The 21,775-nt window shown below is 45.0% G+C and overlaps 1 pseudogene; it reads left to right on the top strand.

Annotated features, from left to right (window-relative positions):
- Window positions 1-11,672: 11,672 nt before the first annotated feature.
- Window positions 11,673-12,722, top strand: LOC121478639 (annotated as a pseudogene).
- Window positions 12,723-21,775: the final 9,053 nt, after the last annotated feature.

Raw genomic sequence — 21,775 nt, 5'->3', positions numbered from 1 at the left:
GCATTTAGTCAGCCTTCCTGTAGAACTGGGAGGTGGGACAGATAAATGACCCCATTGCAGGGAACTGAGTGTCCTGCCTTTGAGGCACCCCTTTGATAAAAGGGTTGACAGAAAACAAGAATACATTTTCTGCTTGGGTCTGAGGGGAACAGCCAAAAAGTTCTGCGTCCTAGTCAGGCCTGAGAATGTAGGTGTGAAGGTGGCTGCCGGCTGGGGAGAAAGAAGGCTGGGGCACCCAGGTGGGTACATAAAACCCCTGCATAGGGCCCTCACCCCATTTGTGTCTGGGGCAGAGCTGTCCCAGGAAGCTGCAGCAGAGGAAGGGTAGGAGGGGTGGACTCCGTGTCAGGGGACTCTGGTGACTGACCTCCATCCAAAGATGATAGGGACGCTCTCAGCATCCTGGGGCCTTATGGCTGGGAGGTCTCTTCAGCAAACCCAGACTGTGATCTCTGGCTTTCTGTCCTCTGCAGATGTAGGTCACTGTGTATTATTACCGTGCATTGAATGTTATTGTTTCTCTGTTCTTCTCAGGCATGGAGAGGCTCAGGGATAGGGATGGGGCAAATGGACACAAAGCCAGTGGAGGGAGGGATGCCTGGGCCTATACTCTGTGGAGTGGACTGGCTGTGCCCCTACTGCCCTGCTGGTCCCCGCAGGGTTGGGACTGGCAGCTCCAGCTAAGCGCTCTGCCTGGGGGCTGGGCTGGCTTGCCCGGCCCCACATACCTGACCCGGCAGCACCCCCCCTCCGCCGCCATCCCCCGCCCCATGTATCTGACACAGCACCTCCCTCCTCCACATACCTGATACCTGACCCGGCACCCCCCCAACCCCACATGCTTGGACACCTTTCCTTGGCTCCAGAGCCTGCTCTCAAAACCAGAGTGGCCTATTTCTGAGCTCCCATAGAGAAACAAGAAGTGATAAAAAAAAATGTTCTCAAACATGAGAGAACTATTTCCATGAATCCAAACTGTTTAGGCATTGGATGGACCTGATAAAGGGTCTGTACTGAAGAAAAAAAAGGATATATGTAAATAACTGGAAATGTGACCAGCTAAGAATAAAAATTGGGATTGTGACGGAATATCCAGCCAGGCCTAGAGAAGCTTCCAGGTTGGGAACTGGGACAGGCACAGTGCAGTAAGAATAAGGGGCTATTTCCTGCATGGTGATGTGTCCAGTGTGTGTCCATGGGGCTGGGCAGGCCTCTGCTCCTGTCCTGTCTCCCACTGGGCTTGGAGGTCTGTGTTGGGAGGTGACCCCAGGCCAGAGCTACATTCCCTCCTGTCCTGTGTGGGCTAGTTGGGAGGAGATCTTTGGTTTCTAGAAGCACCTGTGAAGTGATTGGGGGAAGCTGTAACCCGATAGACTGGGTTCCAGGGGAAAGTGCTGCTTTTGTTTACAAATCAAGTGGTGACTTGCAGAGGAGTGGTGTGGGATAAAGTTGGAGGGTGTGGGACTCCAGACACACTTGCTGGGAGGGCTTTCCAGTGTGGGGGGGTGTGAGGGAAGGCTCTAGGCCCCTGGGGGTAGATGAGCAGAACCAGGGAGCCCCTATGCAACCTCCCTGCAGCAGCTTGTGGGCTGGAAAATGGACAGGCTGTTCTCCCCCTGCCTCTGAACTTCTGTGGTTGGGAGCCTGATAGGCTGGCCCCTTACCTCAAGACCTCTCTGCACCCAGGCCCCGCACTTAGCTGCTTCTAGAAATGAATCCAAATTCCTACAAACTAGGAAGGATGGTCCTGGCCAGCCCAGTCCTGATCTCTGCCCTCACGCCCTCCTGAATCCATTAAGAATCCATGCTTTGTTTTTAAGCATATTGTTTCTCCTGACTTAAGATTTCTTTTTCTTTTTTTAAAAGATTTTATTTATTTATTCATGAGAGACACACACACAGAGAAGCAGAGACACAGGCAGAGGGAGAAGCAGGCTCCATGCAGGGAGCCTGATGAGGGACTTGATCCCAGGACCCCAGGGTCACACCCTGAGCTGAAGGCAGATGCTCAACCGCTGAGCCCCCCAGGCATCCCCTGACTTCAGATTTCATGGGGCATCAGTAGTGGAGCACCCCACATTCCTGCCTCCTGTCCTGCCCCAGAGGGAAGGCAGCACAAAGTTCCAAACTGCCAACGGCTGTGGGGAGCACTCACTAACTCCTCACTTTGGTTTTCTAGAATTTTACTTTACTCCTTGTGGCTGCACAGGAGGGTTCTGCAGGTGTTCCCCCTGGGATTGCGGCAGGGAAGACTTTCTTCCTGCATCTGTATCCCGGGACCCTGCCCGAGGCAGGGGAGGGTAGAAGGAGCTGCTGCTTCCTGGCACCTTTTTCCCACCTTGCACCCTGACTTAGGTGAGCCAGGCAGCACTGCCCCTGCTCACAGATCTGCATCAAGGATGCTAAGGCAGAGGGGGTGCAATCTCCTGAATGGGAAGCATAAGAGAAATGTACTTTCCTATGAAAAGGCAAATAGGCACCTTGTCCTGGCAGGTGGCCCCAGGGAAGGTCAAATGGTAGGACCAAGTCAAGGAGCACTGCTCAGAAGCGACTCTGTCTTCTTCAAGGGTAGGGCAGAGCCAGCGCAGAGCTGGGTCAGGGCAGGCTGAGCATAAGTGTTGGCAGCATTTACATTTCCTATATCAGGGCAATTTTGCATGTTATATATGACATGACATAGGAGTTATATACATCCTACTGTGCTATGTTCCTGGAGCTGCTGTAATGAATTGCCATAAATCTGGGGGCTCAAAGTGACAGATGGAGGCCAGAATCTGAAGTTGGCATCACTGGCCCTAATTGGGGGTCAGAGGGTGCCCTTCCAGAGGCCCGAGGGCAGCCTGTTCCTGCTTCTTTAAGGCAGCTGTGGTGCTCCTCTGCTTGTGTGGGCACCCTGTCCTTCTGCGTCTGTCTCCACCTACCCCTTCTCTGGGTCAGTTCTCCCTCTGGTGAGGACTCATGTGATAGAATTCCAGGACCCACTGGAAAATCTAGGACCATCTCCTCATTTCAAGATTTTTGACCTAACCATACCCCAAATCCTTTTCTGAGGCATAAAGCAACATTCTCAGATTCCAGTAGTTAGGATGGGGATATCTTTGGGGGCCACTTTTTCCACTTCCCTCCTTCCCCTCTCAGAGATTTCTACTTTTAGTGTATTCTAGTAAGGATGACTTTCAGGGAAATGAGAAGCCATTTCCAGTTGGCTGAAATGCCTCCATCCTGAATCTGTAATTCTTTCTGTTGTACTATGAGCTTCCCCCAAATGCCTTTTCTGTCCCTCTTGGGTGCCACAGGTGATGTAGGGCTGGAAGTCAGCTGTGCACAGGGCCAGGGCCCCTAAAACCAGCCCAAAGTTAAGGACTCTCCTTCGGCCCCTCCCAGGGGACCTGAGAGATAGGCTGCCTTCTCAGGGGGCTGAGACTGCTTGCTGTCTTCAGATCCCGGGGGGGGGGGGGGGGATTGGTGGTGGTGTCACACACCAGGGCCAGGAGCTTCCTTATTTGCAGAATGGAGTGAGAACATAACTTAGCCCATGGGATGGCAGGTGAGACTGCTGATGTGCATTCAGCTTAGAGGTTTTGCTATGAAACAAGGTGGGATGAGTGGTGAGTGGTAGAGGCAAGTAAGGAAACTTTGGAACTCCCTCCTTCCTGCAGTTTGGAGGAGGCTGGATGGCCAGCTGGCTTCATGGAGAGCCTCTCTGCTTCCTGGAGCAGTGTCATTCCACAGTGTTCTTGCCCATCCCCATATCCTCCCTGCTTCTAGCTCCCATGGCCCTAGCAGACCTGGGTAGATGATCTGAGGAAGATGTCAATACTGACCTCATGATGTCTCAGGTCCCTCCATTGGGCACATTGCTGGAGTGCCGGTGGGCCAGGCACTGTCTCGGGTTCTTGGTGGGAGCAGAGTGGCTGGTGACCCTGCCATCAGGAAGCCTATTTGCTCACAGCAGTGAGTCAGTTGGTATGACAAGGTCAGTTAGAGATGGTCAATGCTATAGATGTAAAGGAAGATGGAGGAAACTGAGGAGCAGGAGCACAGGGCCAGGGTGGGTGGGAGTGTGGGCTAGGTCACCATTTCTTTCTAAAGATTTTATTTTATTATTATTTTTAAAAGATTTTATTTATTTATTCATGAGAGACACACACACACAGAGACAGAGACACAGGCAGAGGGTGAAGCAGGCTCCATGCAGGGAGCCCGATGTGGGACTTGATCCCGGGACTCCAGGATCACGCCCCGGGGCCTAAGGCAGGCGCTAAACCGCTGAGCCACCTGGGCTGCCCATAGAATGGCTCAATATTGTAAAATTGACCACTAACCTGCATTACTCACAAAATCAGTCTAATTCCAATGCAAATACTGACATGTTACATGCGGGGAAGTTGACATAGGGAAAGGAAGAGGGAAACTGAGGGAAAAGAAGAATGAGGAAAGAAGAGTTCAGTATAAAACGAATTGTGAAGTTTCAGTACCTAAGCCAGGTTCATACTGAAGGTTTTCATGGATTGAACAGAGGGTTCCAAAATATATATAAACAAATATTCAAATTTAGTTCCTCTGGTAGATTGACATTTCATTTAAAAAAAATTTTTTTTATTTATTTATGATAGTCACACACAGAGAGAGAGAGAGAGAGAGAGGCAGAGACACAGGCAGAGGGAGAAGCAGGCTCCATGCACCGGGAGCCCAACATGGGATTTGATCCCGGGTCTCCAGGATCACGCCCTGGGCCAAAGGCAGGCGCTAAACTGCTGCACCACCTGGAGATCCCTAGATTGACATTTCAAATCAGAGATAAAAGACTATTCAGTGCATGGTTTAGAAACAATTGGTCATTTGGAGAAAAGTAGTGCTGAACTCTGACCCGGTGCTTTACTACTCCAAAAGAAATTGCAGATAAGACAAAACTAAAACTAAAACATTCTGAAGGGAAAAAGGTGAATTTGTTTGTAATTGTAAGTGGGAAATTCCTTTCTAAGCAGGACATGTATCTGCAAGCTTTGATGGGTAATGTTGATCTATTTGACTAGAAATATTTTAAAAAATCACCAGTGATGGAAAAGTAAACAAATTGAAGACAACATTTGCAGCCCAACTGGTGTAGGACTTACACGCTTCTTTGAGCAACACATTTTACAAAGTGCTCTCATCAATCAATAAGAAAATTGTTTACAAACCCAACTGAAAATGGAGGTTCATAGAAATAGAAATGAAATTAGTCAATAAGCATATAAAAGAGAGACTTGCTCAATTTCACTCAGAATTAAAGAAATGCAAATAAAAAGAACAAAGAGCTACAACTCCTCTGCAGAGTGGCAAGAGCTAGAGATGGGATGATACTCTGCTGGTGTGGGCATCCCAGGAGGGCATGCTTATAAATCCACAGTGGGATCACACGCTGGGCAGGCCTCCTCTGGGGAGCTCTCGGCGCCCTCCATCATGGTGAATAATGCCCCTCACCCCGCCAGGGAATGGCCTGGTGCCTGTACTCACAGCAGTCAGCCAGGAAGCCAGTATAAATATTATTGTGATAATGAAAACCAGAAAAAAATTTAGCTGTGCCTCATTAAGAAATCAACTAATGGGATTCTGATAGCTCTACAGATTTTGATACTATGGTCTGTGCACTTTCCTTTCTGCATACACCTCAGGACAAGATGAATAAATAGAATGAGGGGACTTTGTCTCTGCTAATATTTCCAAGACATACTGTTAAGGAAGAGCAGAAGGGATGTCAAATAGAATAACAAATAAATAATGAAGACTTTTGGGAACTTTCAGTTCTTTTACTGTATTATGTTTTACTTTTGCTTTTGAATTTTTGTCCTTCCGTCTTGCCAGGTATGAACAAGGATTGCTTCAGTCCAGTGCTGGATGGCATGTGGGCTGACATCCCTTCTGCTTTTTGCCCTGTTAACTGTTGGATCCAGCCTGTTTCTCCCAGGTTGTCTGACCTGTATGGCTGGAGAATGGTCTTCTGGGGAGTGACTGGAAGAGGCTGCCCCCTGCCCTGCCCCGCTTCCTCACCCCCTCTTTCTGCCCCTCAGAATTGCCTTTCGAATAAACCAGATCCCTGTGGCAGGGCCTGCTTCTGAGACAGGCCCTCACCCCTGTTGCCAGGTGACTATCTTCTTTCTGGCCTTCTCAGCTTGAGAGTGATAGCCAGCGACACTGCAGCCCATATGATGCACAGGGCTTCTGAGCAGGCCATTTGGAGTGACGGGCTGATGGTGGTGGTGCAAGCAGATTGTCTCATGCCAAATTACTCCTCAGGCCACGTGTTCTTTGTGCAAGGAAGAAACAAGTGCTCCAAAGACAGCTGCTGTTTGGCCCTGTTCCTGGGAGGGATCTACTAAGTATCTGCAAAGAAGGGTGGAAAAGAAGGGGATTAGATTTCAGGGCTGCTGCTAAGATTTGGCAGGTAACTCCTGCACGAGGAGCAAGGCTGTCCTCTAACTAGGGACATCTGAGGAAATCCCCATCCCCTGTGCATGGCAACAGCTGCCTCTTTTCCTAGATGGAAGGGTTTGCTTCTACATGTGAAGGGTCAAAACAGTTGCCTGCTGCCCCTCAGTCCCCCGGAAGCCTCCTTCTCACATGGCCACTTCTCCTATGGACTGCATGAAGAGCAGGCAGTTGTGGTGGGGAATTGGTGGGTGGCTTGGGTGGGTTGTCCCAGAAGCAGACAAGGAGAGACAGGGGCTTGAGTGTGATAGTTTATCTGGGAGAACTCAGGGGCTCCAGGAGGGGAAGAGGAGTGTTATGGGGAAGAACTAGTCTGTGCAAAGCTGTGGGCATGGGGCTTGGCCCATGGGGGCCCTCTGGATGACAGTGTGTAGTTTCCCCAGAGCTGTTCTGGCCAAGATGCTGTGAAGCTGGGCTCTCTCTAGCCCCATTTCTAATCAACTAAGGCTGCCTCTGGGGCGTTAATTCTCTGTCTCTTGGGGCCTGACACCACCGGGGCAGGAAAAGCCCTAAGGCAGAGTCTCCAGGACCTGTAGGGAGGCATTGGTGGGTGGAGAACCACAAGAACTGGGGTTTTGTGGACAGGTCAGCCACAGTATTGGCTCTGACGAAGACCGCAGGCCCATAATTTTTTATTGAAATATTTGGGAATATGGTAACTAATATAAAACCTTTTGGAATTAATGTGGAGCAGAGTCTATTTAAATAAGAACAAAAGTGTATTATTTGTGCTTTCAGCTAATTGGACAGCTTGGGGACTAGAGGATGGCATACAGCCCCTGTGATCTGGATTTCTGTTTAACAGAAACAGCACAAGCCAGCATCTTGCAAAATCACTTGGCAGCACTATTATCTTTAATTGCTAAATACATGTGGTTGCTGAAAATCTAAAATAATCCACTATAAACTCCGTATTTAAAGCAATAAAAGAATTGGTGCTATTAGAAGCTGGGAGAAAATTAGCAATCTTTAAAGACCTTGGTAAACAAAGACTGCATTGTACTTTTTAAAGCAAAAATTCATGTCAGAGGAGAGAATACCCCACACTTAGCATTGTGTGGTGACAAGATTTTATTTTATTTTTTATTTTCTTAAAGAATTTATTTTTTTAAATACATTTATTTTTTATTGGTGTTCAATTTGCCAACATATAGAATAACACCCAGTGCTCATCCCATCAAGTGCCCCCCTCAGTGCCCGTCACCCAGTCACCCCCACCCCCGCCCACCTCCCCTTCCACCACCCCTAGTTCATTTCCCAGAGTTAGGTGTCTCTCATGTTCTGTCTCCCTCCCTGATATGTCCCACTCATTTTTCTCCTTTCCCCTTTATTCCCTTTCACTATTTTTTATATTCCCCAAATGAATGAGCCCAGGAGGTGATTGCTACAGTGTCCAGGCTTCCCAATAGATTGGTTGCAAAAAAGCATAAGGTGACCACTGCAGATGTATGGGTCACCACCCAGAACCCTTCTTCTTACCCCCATAATGCTCTCAGCCTGACTGTTAGGAAGGGACTACCTCTGGACCCGGAAGTCTGCCTCTACTAAGGTATAGAATCAGGAAACACCTGTTTCCATGCACCCCGGCTACACTGTCCAGGAATAGCTGTATTGTTATAAAGCAGATGTTTGGTTTCTGATGACTTGGGTGAGTTGGTATGCCTCAGCTGGCATTTGAAAAACTTATTTGGTTTTGAAATTGATAATTAGCATGTCTCTATTGGTTCTGAACTTAAGTATGAAACAGAGGGTCGTGACCTACAGGCCCTCCTCAAAATAACCCATGACAGCTATGGCTTCTTTTCCAGCTTTTTTTGTGGCTAATGGCATGTGGTGTTGGTCTGGCTGGCTTCTGAAACAGGCCAGAGCAGAGCAGATGATGCTAGCCCAGCAGCTGTGACCTTTGTTTCCACTGGCTACGTGCACAGAGATAGAAACTAGCAGTAGTGCATCCAGCTCTTCCAAGGCCAAGGCTCCTGGGACAATCTCCTGATGACCAGGCTCCACCCATCTAGCAGCCACAGGAGTCTCTTCCACAGGCCTGCGGGGACAGCTGAGCCTTACCAACTTCTTGGAAGAAACTTTCTAAGGAAGTTCTCTAGGGACTGGATGATTTTTCCCATTCAAGGTGGATAGAGAAGCCCCCAGCAAGCTGATGGTGAACGAGTCATAAGTCACCAGTGGCATCCTTGCCTCATCCAACTTACCTGACATTATACTGTAACAACAGGGACAGAGTTTTATCAAAAGAAACCAAAATTTTGATATAAATGCCATTTTGGGGAACTGATTAATATGTCAAAATATTCAGCTCCCAAGGTATGATAAAAATAAGTTCTCTCTAATTTTATGATTTAACATTCAAATGACTTATCTAAATTCCATTTCATAAAATCCAATTTAAACCTGTCCTCTTTAACCAGGGGTTTTGGATGGCTTCTTTGCTGAGCACTGAATTTGCATGGGCCAGAATTCATGGCAGGAAGCCATAAGTTTTGGAAGACTGGAGGCTCATGGATTAGCCTCATAATGGCACTTGCATCTGTATAGCACCTGTTGTTTTTATAACATCAAAGAAAACAGGAGGCCAGGGACATGTTTGCTAAGCAGCCATAGCCCCTGCTGTGTGCTCTAAGGGAAGTGCACTTGCCACACCCAGGCAGAAGTTCTTGGTTAGGGACAATATTACTCATTTTCTCTGTCCCGTGATGGTGATCTTCAGTGTGAATTCATCCTCTCAGGTTTTTTTTTTAATATTTTATTTATTTACTCATGAGAAACACACAGTGAGAGAGGCAGAGACATAGGCAGAGGGAGAAGCAGACTTCCTGCAAGGAGCCCAATGTGAGACTCGATCCCTGATCCTGGAATCATGCCCTGGGCCAAAGGCAGATGCTCAACCATTGAGCCACCCAGGCACCCCATCCTCTCAGGTTTGATATTGCTTCTACTCAGTTCTTGATGGAATATATCCTAGCCTGGGCTCCCCAGAAAACAGAGCCTGAGATATACAGAGTATGTGTTCACTTTTTATTTTGAGTGCAGTCCTAAGGAAGTGAGGGAATTGGGTTGGGGGGTGGATGATGCAGGAAAGTGGGGTAGTGAATAGGAGGGTATAACAACTAATTTCTGGATATGTCTGGCATGTTCAGAGAGGCCTTTAGAAGTCTCTGTGCCTCTGCATTGTTGACTGGAGGACAGGAGAGGAATATACCTGTACCTCCCATCATCTATGGGTCAAAGTCCCCATACTCAACTCTGACCCTCCTATGCCCTCGGTCATTCCTGTGGAGGCCGTGAAAATTAAGGCCATTCCACTTTAAGTTCAGTGTTAGCACAAGTACAGCCATCCCAGGCCCCGGTGAATAAGAGCTGAATTTTACCTTACTTCAGTTACGGGAAGATAACAGCTTACAGCTTAATGTCCTAGAAAGCCCCATATTAGAATAAGAACAGAGCCCAAGCCAGTGGCAGAAAGCCCCATATCAGAATGAGAACAGAGCTCAATGCCCTTGAAAGCCCCATATCAGAATGTAAACAGAACTTGAGAAATTCCTCCACCCCTTCTGGAGGTCCCCTAGACCAGCCCTTAAAACTAAGCTGAAACCCACCTCGGGGTCCAAGTCCCTGCTCCGCTGTGTTGGGTATACTTGGACCCAAGCTCGAGCTTGTAAATAAACCCTCGTGTGTTTGCATCTGTGTCGGCTCCTCGGTGGTTTCTCGGATTCGCAATCTTGGGCACAACAAGGGACAGAAGCCACTGCTGCAGCCTGCAGCATGGACCCAGCTCTAGATCCAGGGGTTACACAGGTTGGGGCCAGTTCCTGAGACTGGTTCTGGAGGGGGTAATCTGGCTCAGTGTTGTTTTGGCACAAGGGTTTGTTAAGACAACACTGAGCCTAGTTGGGATGTACTCCACCCACATGATGGAATAAACTACTAAAAACCAATCATTAATGGACATGGCAAACAATAGCATCATGCAGATCTACTTACTATGGTCCTAGTGTGAACCTGACCAATTTCTACAGATGGAGATATTGGAACTGTGAGTATGGGGCTGGTAAGAGAAGTGTCTTCACTGTGGCCCTTTTGTTTTTATTTTTTTTTCCATTTCCCCCCAACTTATTAAGTAATAATTTAAAAATATATTTTATATATTTGAAGTATTCACTGTGGTCATTTTATGGCTCTGTTTCTGAGAAGTCCATGGATTACAACACCTCACAGGATCTATTTCCACTCTATTTGAGATGAGTGATGAGTTTTGGGAATGAGAACACACAACTTACACATGCACACACACTCTCACACTTTTTCACTTGTACTCACACACACTGTTATACACACTCACACAGGCGTGTTAGATCGCATTCCTTATCTAATTATCCAAAGAACAACATTTCATTGGAGGTAAGGCAGTTATGGGGTAGAGGGGCCAGTGCCATGTGTCTCCACATCACTTTTCTTGGATCTGGCATCCTCAAGGGGCACATAGCTGCAGGTGGTTCTCCAGTCCTGGTAAGGTCTTGCCAGATCTGGATGGCCCAACTCTTTTTTTCTTTCATAGATTTAAGCTTGACCTAATTTCAAAATTACACAAAAGTTTCAGGTTTAGGATAATGAACTCCTATAAAATCCTTTACTGGACCCCTGGGTCAGTGGTTGAGCATCTGACTTTGGCTCCGGTCGTGATCCCGGAGTCCTGGGATTGAGTCCTGCATTGGGCTCCCCACAGGGAGCCTGCTTCTCTCTCTGCCTATGTGTCTGCCTCTCTCTCTCTGTATCTCTCATGAATAAATAAATAAAATCTTTTAAAAAACCACAAAAACCCTTTACCCACATTCACCAATTGTTGACAGTGGCCAAATCATCATTTTTTGTGTGCATATCTAATGTTATTTTTTTCTGACTCACTTGAGAGAAAGTTGGAATTGTGCTCTTTACCTCTAATATTTTCATATATTTTCCCAAGAAAATAATATTTTCATAATATTTTCATATATATTTCCCAAGCATACACATTCTTACAGTATGATTATAAAGATCACAAATTAAAATTTTTTATTGAAGTAAAATTAACATATAGTGTTTTATTAGTCTCAGGTGTACAATATAATGATTCAACAATTCTATATATTAGTCAATGCTCATCAAGATAAGTACACCTTAGTTCACCCCACTGGGTGTTGTGCACTAACATGGCCCAGGAAGAGGAGCTGCTGAGGATTGTCGGAAAGCTGGAGGAGACGGTGGCCATAAAGAACATGGAAGGGGCCCTTGACCTTCTGAAGAAACTGAACAGCTGTCAGATGCCCATCCAGCTACTCCAGACAACCAGCATTGGAGTTGCCATTAATGGGGTCTGCAAGAGCTGTTCAGACAAAAAGGTGATGTCCTTGGCCAGAGTCCTCATCAAAAACTGGAAGCAGCTCCTTAATTCACCTGGACTCCCCTCACTTCTCCCCTCCAAGGGAGAAAAAGGAGAGGAAGGAGATAAAGCAAAGAAGGAAAAAGGGCTAACTATTCAAACTGGATGGAAGCCAGAGGTAGGCCTTTTCCACTAAGGAAAAAAATAAGGGAAGAATCCAAAGACAGGAGAGACTCGATGGACTCCAGCTCTTTAGCCACTTTCTGTCCAAAAAGGCCACTGATGGAAAGATCAAACAGCAGCAAATCAAAAGCAGGGACTCCCAAAACACCCAAGGGGCTCTTGACCCCATCTTTACCCCCTCTTCTTCTCCTGGTGACCTACTATCTCACAGGGGACTCTGTGGGACAAGTATGTGGAGATATTCTCAGTAGCCTTGAAGGTGGATATGTTTACAAGGACTATAGAATCAACTTTGACAAGATGACTTCAGAAATCAAAGATCGTATTCACCAGGAGTTCAAGAGCATGGACATGAAGTACTGGAACTGGGTACATGCTGAATCAGCAATCTCAAGGGCCTAGGGACCCCAGCCTGAGGAGGAATGTGTTGAGTGGAGCCATCTCTGCTGGACTCATTGCCAAAATGCTGGCAGAGGGAATGGCCAGGGATGAACTGAGGGAATTGAGGAATGCCATAACTCAGGAGGCTATCTATGAGCTCCAGATGTCTAAGACTGGTGGCACCACCACTGACCTCTTCCAGTGCAGCAAATGCAAGAACTGTACCTAAAACCAGTTGCAGTCACACAGTGCTGATGAGCCTATGACTACCCTTGTCTTATGTAATGAATGTGGCAATCACTGGAATTTCTGCTGATAGAACCACTGGCCAGGATTTCAGTGAACAAAGTGAAGGAGAACAAAGAGAAATCACTAAGGCATTACAAATGGAGAAAAAATTAAAATTAAAATGAAGAAAAAAAATTCTCTGTATATTACCCATCCTCCCACCTCCCATCCACTTCCCCTTTGGCAACCACCAATTTGTTCTCTGTATTTAAGAGTCTGTTTTATTATTCATCTCTTTTTTTCTGTTTGTTTTCTTTCTTAAATTCCACATATGAGGGAAATCATGTGCTATTTGTCTTTCTCTGATTGACTTATCTCACTTATTAGTACTATAGCCTGTAGATCCCTCCACATTATTGCAAATGGCAAGATCTCATTCTTTTTATGCTGAATAATTTTCCATAATATTTATGTATGCCACATCTTCTTTACCCATTTGTCAGTGGACACACAGGTTTCTTCCATATCTTGGCTATTGCAATTGATGTTAGAGTAAACATAGAGGTGCATATATCTTTTCAAATTAATGTTTTTGTTTTCTTTGAGAAAATACCCAGTAGTATGGTAATCCTAATTTTAGTTTATAATTTTTTGAGGAACCTCCATATTGTTTTCCATAGTGGCTGCACTACTTTGCTTTCCTAGTGGCTGCACTAGTTTGCTTTCCTACCAAGTATAAGAGGTTTCCTCTTTCTCTACATCCTTGCCAACACTTCGTATTTTTTTTGTCTTTTGATGATAGCCATTCTAGCAGGTGTGAAGTGATGTCTCATTGTAGTTTTCATTTGCATCTCCCTGATGATGAGTGATGTTGAGTATCTTTTCATGTGTCTGCTGACCATCCGTATGTCTTCTTTGGAAAAATGTCTATTCAGATACTCCATCCATTTTTTTCTTCTGTCCATTTTTAATTGTATTATTTGTTTTTTGGTGTTGAGTTGTATAAGTTTTTAAAATAACTTTTGGATATTAACTTCTTATATTGAAAATATAATTTGCAAATATCTTCTTTCATGCTTTTTCTTGTTTTGTTGATGGTTTCTTTCTCTCTGCAAAAGCTTTTTATTTTGGTGTAGTCTCCATAGTTTAATTTTGCCTTTGTTTCCCTTGCCTAAGGAGACATATCTAGAAAAATGTTTCTACTGCCAATGTCAAAGAAATTATTGCCTATGTTTTCTTGTAGGAATTTTATGGTTTCCTGTCTCACATTTAGATCTTTAATCTATTCTGGGTTTATTTTTGTGTCTGGTATAAGAAAATGGTCCAGTTTCATTCTTTTGTATAACTGTCCAGTTTTTTCAGCAATATTTGTTGAGGAGACTTTTTCCCTGTTGCATATTCTTGCCTCTTTTGCCATAGATTAATAGATTAATTGACCATATATGCATGGGTTTACTGGCACAAATTAGACACATAGATCAAGGAAAAATAGAAAATTTAATACTATTATCTAGTAAATGTCAACATCTTAGACGATGGTCATTATTATTCTTTCTCCTCCATCTAGATCCAAGCATGAGGGAATATGTTGTGTTCATTTGTCATATTGTTGTCTCCTTTACTCTGGAGCAGTTTCTTAGTCTTTGTCTTTCATCACCATGACATTTTTGAGGAGAACAGGTCAGTTATTTGAACAATGTCCCATACATTTAGATCAGGGACGACAAAGACACGATTGAGAAACTGAAGGAGAAGAAGCTGACTCCCATCACCTACCCACAGGGTCTGGCCATGGCTAAGGAGATCGGTGCTGTAAAATACCTGGAGTGCTCTGCTTTCACGCAGCAAGGCCTCAAGACAGTGTTTGATGAAGCTATTTGAGCGGTTCTCTGCCCCCCTCCCGTCAAGAAGAGGAAGAGAAAATGCCTGCTGTTGTAAATGTTGGGTTCCCCTGCCCCATCCCCCTCAGAACCTTTGTACGCTTTGCTCAAAAATGGTGGAGCCTTCGCACTCAATGCCAAGTTTTTGTTACAGATTAGTTTTTCCATAAAACCATTTTGAACCAATCAGTAATTTTTAGGTTTTGTTTAAAGTATAAGACTTCAAACTTTCACATTAAAATTTAGCCCTAAAATGGAAAAAAAAAAAACTCAGCAAAGCACAGAAGGACAGCCTGGGTGCAGCGCCCACCAGGAGACTCTATGCTATGTGGTTATGCATATAAGAGTCAGGAGTTGTTTACCAACTTCTCAACCTCACAGTTCTAGAACCACAGTCAACATCTGGAAGGTTGTATCCAGGGGGAGGGAGGTCTGGGGAGAAAGCATAGCCAGGACACAGGAACCCTGATGATTGTCTCTGCCTCTTGCCTTCCTGGCCCTGAACAAGCCCATCCCCTCACATTCTACTCAACTCAGACTTCATCCTTCTTCTAAGCAATTCTGATACAGAATTTGCTCCAATCGCGGCCATGAAAATCTGTTCCCATGCAGCATCATGGCTGCTCACTTGGGTCTGGTTGCTGTCCTGGGTCAGTCCTGACAAACCAAGAATCTCTTTTCCACCACTGTTCCTGGTTTAGACTGTAAAATGCTGAAACTTCTTCAGCGACCTGTAGAGTTCTAGCTATTCCCACTCCCATTTACTGTTGTGTAAATTCAGACGTGTAGAGACAAAGCTACACTCCATGAACTCTATGAAATCAATTCCCTTTGGAAGGTTAATGACCTTTCCTGGTCATTTCAAAACATCTCTCTTCTTCATTTGATGTACACTTTTGTCATATCATGTCCTCTCCTCAATGCCAGGGACACAGGAAGATTAAGACCAGGGCACTGCTACCTCAGCAGGTTTCCTGTTTGACCTCTTAATGTCTATTTGTGTTTCTGCCTTTCTTCCTCAAGTCTTGATTTTCTACATTCTAGCTCTGCTTTACTGACTATCTCATTGATACATCATTAGTTTTAAGTGACCTCATTCTTTTGGTAAGGTTGGTACATTTTATAATGTTTTTCACTCGTTATGTGCATGGATTTCCTCAGTTCTCCAGTAGACAGATATTCTCACTCTTATTTTCTGGAGAGAAAACAGGTGGGAAAAGACAATATGAGCCCAGTTTTCACAGGGAAGGTTGAAGGGAGAACCAATATTATCCAAAAGTAGAGTTTTTTCCTCATGTAAGTTGTTATCAAGAATAAAGTTAAGAATCTAAGGAAGCAAATAGTAAATTACCTGTAAAGGTTTGATGGCTGGTGTGCTGACTGATCCCCTTTTTGCAGGCTTCCCACTTAGGTCACTGCATCTCAGGGAAACAGTTAGTGCTCCTATTTATTCTTCTGCAGGCCATTACCTTTCTGTCATGCTCACCACAGTATCCTGAGCACATTACAGTCCAAGGCTGTCAAGTGATGGTGCACAAATGTCTGTGATTAGCATTTGTGCTTAGTCACCTGAACTCTTGGCCAAAGATTCTCCATGACATAAACTTATCTATACTGGGGACACTGCCCAAGGCCAGGTGGAGTGGCTCTTTGGGGTCACATGATTTTTTCTGAATCCATGCACTTCATCACTGTCTGCATTCTGTTGTGATGACTAAGAAACATCATTTTCATGATACTTCACGCATCAGAGTTATGCAAAGGTTCCCACTTGGTGGTGTCTCCTTGTGGTTGGGTCCATTATCAGAGCCTCATTCAAACTTCCAGTGGTTTTAGAACAGGAAGGGATCTGGAAAATCATTTCATCCTGGTTGGAAAATATCTCTCTCAGGTTTTTTTGGTGGCCTGGAATGCTAGAGTGTTGTTTGGGTGGTTGCTGCAATGAGTGCTGTGATTGATTAGTGATGTCTGCCCTGAGCAGAAGGAGAGTGGGGATGGAACGATGACTGTAATACAATTGGCAGTCCTAACCCTATTGCAAATCATAATAAAAATTAGGGAGTTCTCACCTGGAGAAATGCCTTTTTTCCTTTCAGAAGTACTCAACAGACACCTATCGAATGCTAAAGAGACAGCATTGAATAAAGCAAAGTCCCTCTTGTCATGATGCTTGCATTGTAGTGGGGTACCCCATGGTGGTCAACCTCAGGTCTATCCAGGGTTTGTTCCCATGTAGGTGTCTGGTCCACACTGCCCAGATATTCTGACCGAGACTGAGCTTGTCTTGGATATGTCCTACCATCTTCACTTTTGCAATAACCTCAGGTGTTCCTCAGACAGCCAGTGGGTCCACACTGTGAGAGGAAGTCTGAGGATTGAATGAGGCCACAGTTGTGGAGGCATTTGAGTTCCAGGATAAAGAGCACTGATCTTCTCCCATTCTGTAGGTTGTCTTTTAGTTTTGTTGACTGTATCCTTTGCTGTGCAAAAGCTTCTTATCTTGATGAAGTCCCAATAGTTCATTTTTGCTTTTGTTTCTTTTGCCTTCGTGGATGTATCTTGCAAGAAGTTACTGTGGCCGAGTTCAAAAAGGGTGTTGCCTGTGTTCTCCTCTAGGATTTTGATGGAATCTTGTCTCACATTTAGATCTTTCATCCATTTTGAGATATTTGCAAATGACATATCAGATAAAGGGCTAGTTTCCAAAATCTATAAAGAACTTATTAAACTCAACAGCAAAGAAACAAACAATCCAATCATGAAATGGGCAAAAGACATGAACAGAAATCTCACAGACGAAGACATAGACATGGCCAACACACACATAAGAAAATGCTCTGCATCACTTGCCATCAGGGGAATACAAATCAAAACCACAATGAGATACCACCTCACACCAGTGAGAATGGGGAAAATTAACAAGGCAGGAAACCACAAATGTTGGAGAGGATGTGGAGAAAAGGGAACCCTCTTGCACTGTTGGTGGGAATGTGAACTGGTGCAGCCACTCTGGAAAACTGTGTGGAGGTTCCTCAAAGAGTTAAAAATAGACCTGCCCTATGACCCAGCAATTGGCCTGCTGGGGATTTACCCCAAAGATACAGATGCAATGAAACGCCGGGACACCTGCACCCCGATGTTTCTAGCAGCAATGTCCACAGTAGCCAAACTGTGGAAGGAGCCTCGTGTCCATCGAAAGATGAATGGATAAAGAAGATGTGGTTTATGTATACACTGGAATATTCCTCAGCCATTAGAAACGACAAATACCCACCATTTGCTTTGACGTGGATGGAACTGGAGGGTATTATGCTGAGTGAAATAAGTCAATCGGAGAAGGACAAACAGTGTATGTTCTCATTCATTTGGGGAATATAGATAATAGTGAAAGGGAATATAAGGGAAGGGAGAAGAAATGTGTGGGAAATATCAGGAAGGGAGAGAGAACATAAAGACTCCTAACTCTGGGAAATGAACTAGGGGTGGTGGAAGGGGAGGAGGGCGGGGGGTGGGGGTGAATGGGTTATGGGCACTGAGGGGGACACTTGACGGGATGAGCACTGGGTGTTATTCTGTATGTTGGTCAATTGAACACCAATAAAAAATTAATTTATTAAAAAAAAAAGAGCACTGATCTTGCCCCTTGGACCCTGACTAGCAGACACTCTCATGAGGGTACCTCATCCAACTCGCAGCCCAGGGATTGCTACTTTATCACTCTATTTCCTCTTACCACACAGCCTGCCCCAGAACCCTTCCCAATAGTGCTCCAGGAAGCTGCTTCCAGTTGGCTGGTATTGGTGTGGGAATGTCATCATGTGCCTGCCCTACTGTCACTCAGGGGGAGCCCTTGTTGGTTTCTCTGCTGGGAAAAAAAAAAAAAAAGAAAAAGCATCCATGAGCCAAAAATAGAAATTGAAGCCATTAAGCAAATGTCCAATTATCCTTCTTGATGGTGCCTAAATGTGCTGTTTGCCTGTTTATCTGCTGCCTTTCTGAACAGCAGGCTGCCTGGCTTTGGAGGTTGACTATATGAGGATGGCCAGTACAGAGTACATGAGGGCTTTGTTTTGCTGTCACGAGTCTTTGGTTTTTAGTATGTTACAATGAATAAAGGGGACGTGTTCCATGTACAGCCAAATTATCAGGTATCTTTCTTTTCAGGGAAAAAGTCCCAGGAAAGTCCCCATGCTTCATTGCGTCCCAGCCCCTCCAGGCTGAATGTCACTGTGACATGATCTGGCAGCAGAGCTGGGTAGAATTCTACCTGAAATGCCCAGAAACTGCCCAGTGACTCATCCTCTTCCAGCTGTGATGGCTACTTCACTCCTTTAGACACAGCCATTAAATGGACATTTTGCAATTTGAGGACAGTGTCTCTCAGGAAGATTGTCAGCAGAAATAGGCAGCATTATCCTCACTACATTTGCGAGATGAAAGATGATGGGACAGCATAGGCAGGTGCAGGCAAGAGGGAAACAGCCTTGCAGGGACTCAGGGAAATCAGTGCATTTCATTAAATGACAATGGCACTCAGGTCCTGGCCTGTGGCTGGCCTTGCAGCATCCATCAGTGACTTGGGTTTCAGTGCCCTCATTGTTAGTGTCATCCATGCTGGCTATGCAATGTCCTCACAAGCTCAGGCCTGCCTTGGCCTTCATACCACCCTGGCCACTGCCAGTGACAACAGATAGTCACCTGGCAGCCCTGGCCACCTTGAGGAATGTGGATCTTCTGATGTGTTCCTTATGCAAACACTGGCACATATCTTACAGGGGAGTTTTATGTCGTTTCAAACAGTTCTTAGGCCTGTCTGAAAGATGATATTTGGGTCTTTTTTTTTTTTCTTTTTTTTTTTTAAATATTTTTTCTTTATTTATTTATGATAGTCATCACAGAGAGAGAGAGAGAGAGAGAGAGGCAGAGACACAGGCAGAGGGAGAAGCAGGCTCCATGCACCGGGAGCCCGATGTGGGATTCGATCCCGGGTCTCCAGGATCGCGCCCTGGGCCAAAGGCAGGCGCTAAACCGCTGCGCCACCCAGGGATCCCATATTTGGGTCTTAAAGTATTGGATTAAAATTTCTGGGACAGCAGAAGTGAATATTTGATGCGCCGTACATTTTAAAAAGTCTGAGCCGATTGCTGCTCTAGCTGCATGATCCCTGTCAATTTTGTTGCTACAGATAATTGGTCAACTGAATAGCCAATTCTTATGAGGCACGCATGGACCAGCCAGGGTCACAGAACTGGCTAAGGTGACCTCATCTGGCTTCACCACGTGGCTCTCTGAGCAAGGTGTGTTACTCCTATTGCATAGATGGTGAGGCCAAGGCTCAGAGATATCAAGCTGTGATTCAAGTTCAAGCAGATGGAAGAGGACCGCGTGGAATTGAAACCAGGTCTTTGGGGACACCAAGCTGGCTCAGTCAGTAGAGCACACAACTCTTGATTAAGCATTGTGAGTTCAAGTCCCACACTGAGTATGGTGGAGCCTACTTAAAAAAAGTTTGAAGCAAGCTCAGGCTCTCATTCCTGACTCTTAGTCACAGCATTGTATACCTCCCCTTCCCTTGCAAGAGTTAACCACCTAGTAGCTCCTTTATCTCTGGTTTTTCCTTTTATTTTCAGTTTTAGAGCAAACAGAGCTTTGTTTTGCTTTGCATTTGTAAATAATTTGATTGAAAAATAACCAGTGCATGCCAGAGCCAGCTTGTATCAGTTCCTGAGGCTTGAAAGTTAAATTTTCAGGAATCTTGGGACTGGTTGTTAACACAGCCATTATTAAAAATTAAATTATCTAAAACTTACAATTAAATTTTATATTAAAAACAAAAGTAATAAACACTCAAAACTTGTCACTTCCTGTTTTTTTTACTACATTTCATAATATCTATGCTCTTAAGGGTATTTACATCTATTATATCTTCCTAATTGTGTTCATGGACATCCCATTGGGAACTTGAAAGTGGTCTTAGTTGGGAATATTTATACCACAGAATTTGGCAAATACTGAAGAGCAGAGCTTTTCTGCTCAGACAGCTAGTTGTTAAACATTTGCCAGCACACCATGGAGCATGACAAACATGAAGTGTGCAAAACTTGAGTGTTGTATCCCCATGTGACAACCAGCCAGCTCAAGGTATAGAATGTTTGCAGATCCCAGGAGAATCCCTTATGCCCCTTCTTGGCCTACTTCCCACAAGGCAGATCCTCCTCTGATGTTTCTCACCATTGTGTAGGTTTTCTGGCTTTGATCTTCATGTAAATAGCATAGTACAATAGATCTTTAGTGTACGACTTATTTTGCTCTACAAGTATCAGTGAGATTCATCATGTTGCAGTGTGTACAGTGGCTTATTCCTTTTTATTGATGGACAGTATTCCATTGCATAAATATCCCATAATGTGCTTGTCCAATCCCCTGTAGATGGACATTTGAGTTGGCTCCAGTTCATAGTGCTTACAACTACAACTTCCATGAAATTCTTGTCCATGACTTTTGGCAAGCCACAGGCCCTCATTTCACATGGGCACACATTTAGGAGCAGGGTGGCCCAGGTTTTAGGGTGATGTACATTTATCTGCTACAACGTGAGCAGGCAGTTCTTGAATGTCTACTATATTAAGGCCCTGGGATTGAGACTGCAGATGTTAGAAGAATAATTTAGAGACATACCATGTCCTCAAGGCCCACCCCGTCTGGGAAGATAGATGTGTGTGTGTGTGTGTGTGTGTATGTGTGAGTACATGATTCATAGCCTAATAGCATTTTGAGAGTTCAATAAAGAAAGAAAATGCTTCTTTTAGGGGGGCTAGAGGGTGGGAAGGGGAGGGGGGGAAGATTGAGAAAGGGTACCAGAATAGAGATTACGAGGAGGTGCACTTGAGCAGGTCTTTGTATGATGAGACAGGCTATGATTGGAGAACATGGGGCCCCATGACTGAAGCTGCAGGGCCCGTGGGTGTGGCATCACAGTGAACTTTATATCTGGTCACACTTGGGATCTGTGTCTGTGCTAATGTGCTCTGGTCACTATCGCTTAGAAAAGAAAGGAGATGATGTTTCTCAGGACAGTGGACAGCGTGTTTGGATTGCTATGCAAGGGCCACCAATTGAAATTCTAATTCAAAAATTGCTTCACTGAAAGATTCTTTAGCCAAAGCTAATGCACAATTTGACAAACTTAAGTGACAACAAGCTAGACTTATTTCCCTAGGAAATCCTCCTCTCCTGATCCTCTAGTTGCCTCCCTATATCC

The sequence above is a fragment of the Vulpes lagopus genome, chromosome 19 (genome assembly GCF_018345385.1).
Source record: "Vulpes lagopus strain Blue_001 chromosome 19, ASM1834538v1, whole genome shotgun sequence".
NCBI classification, from domain to species: Eukaryota; Metazoa; Chordata; class Mammalia; order Carnivora; family Canidae; genus Vulpes; species Vulpes lagopus.
This window is presented reverse-complemented; position numbering and strand designations above follow the sequence as displayed.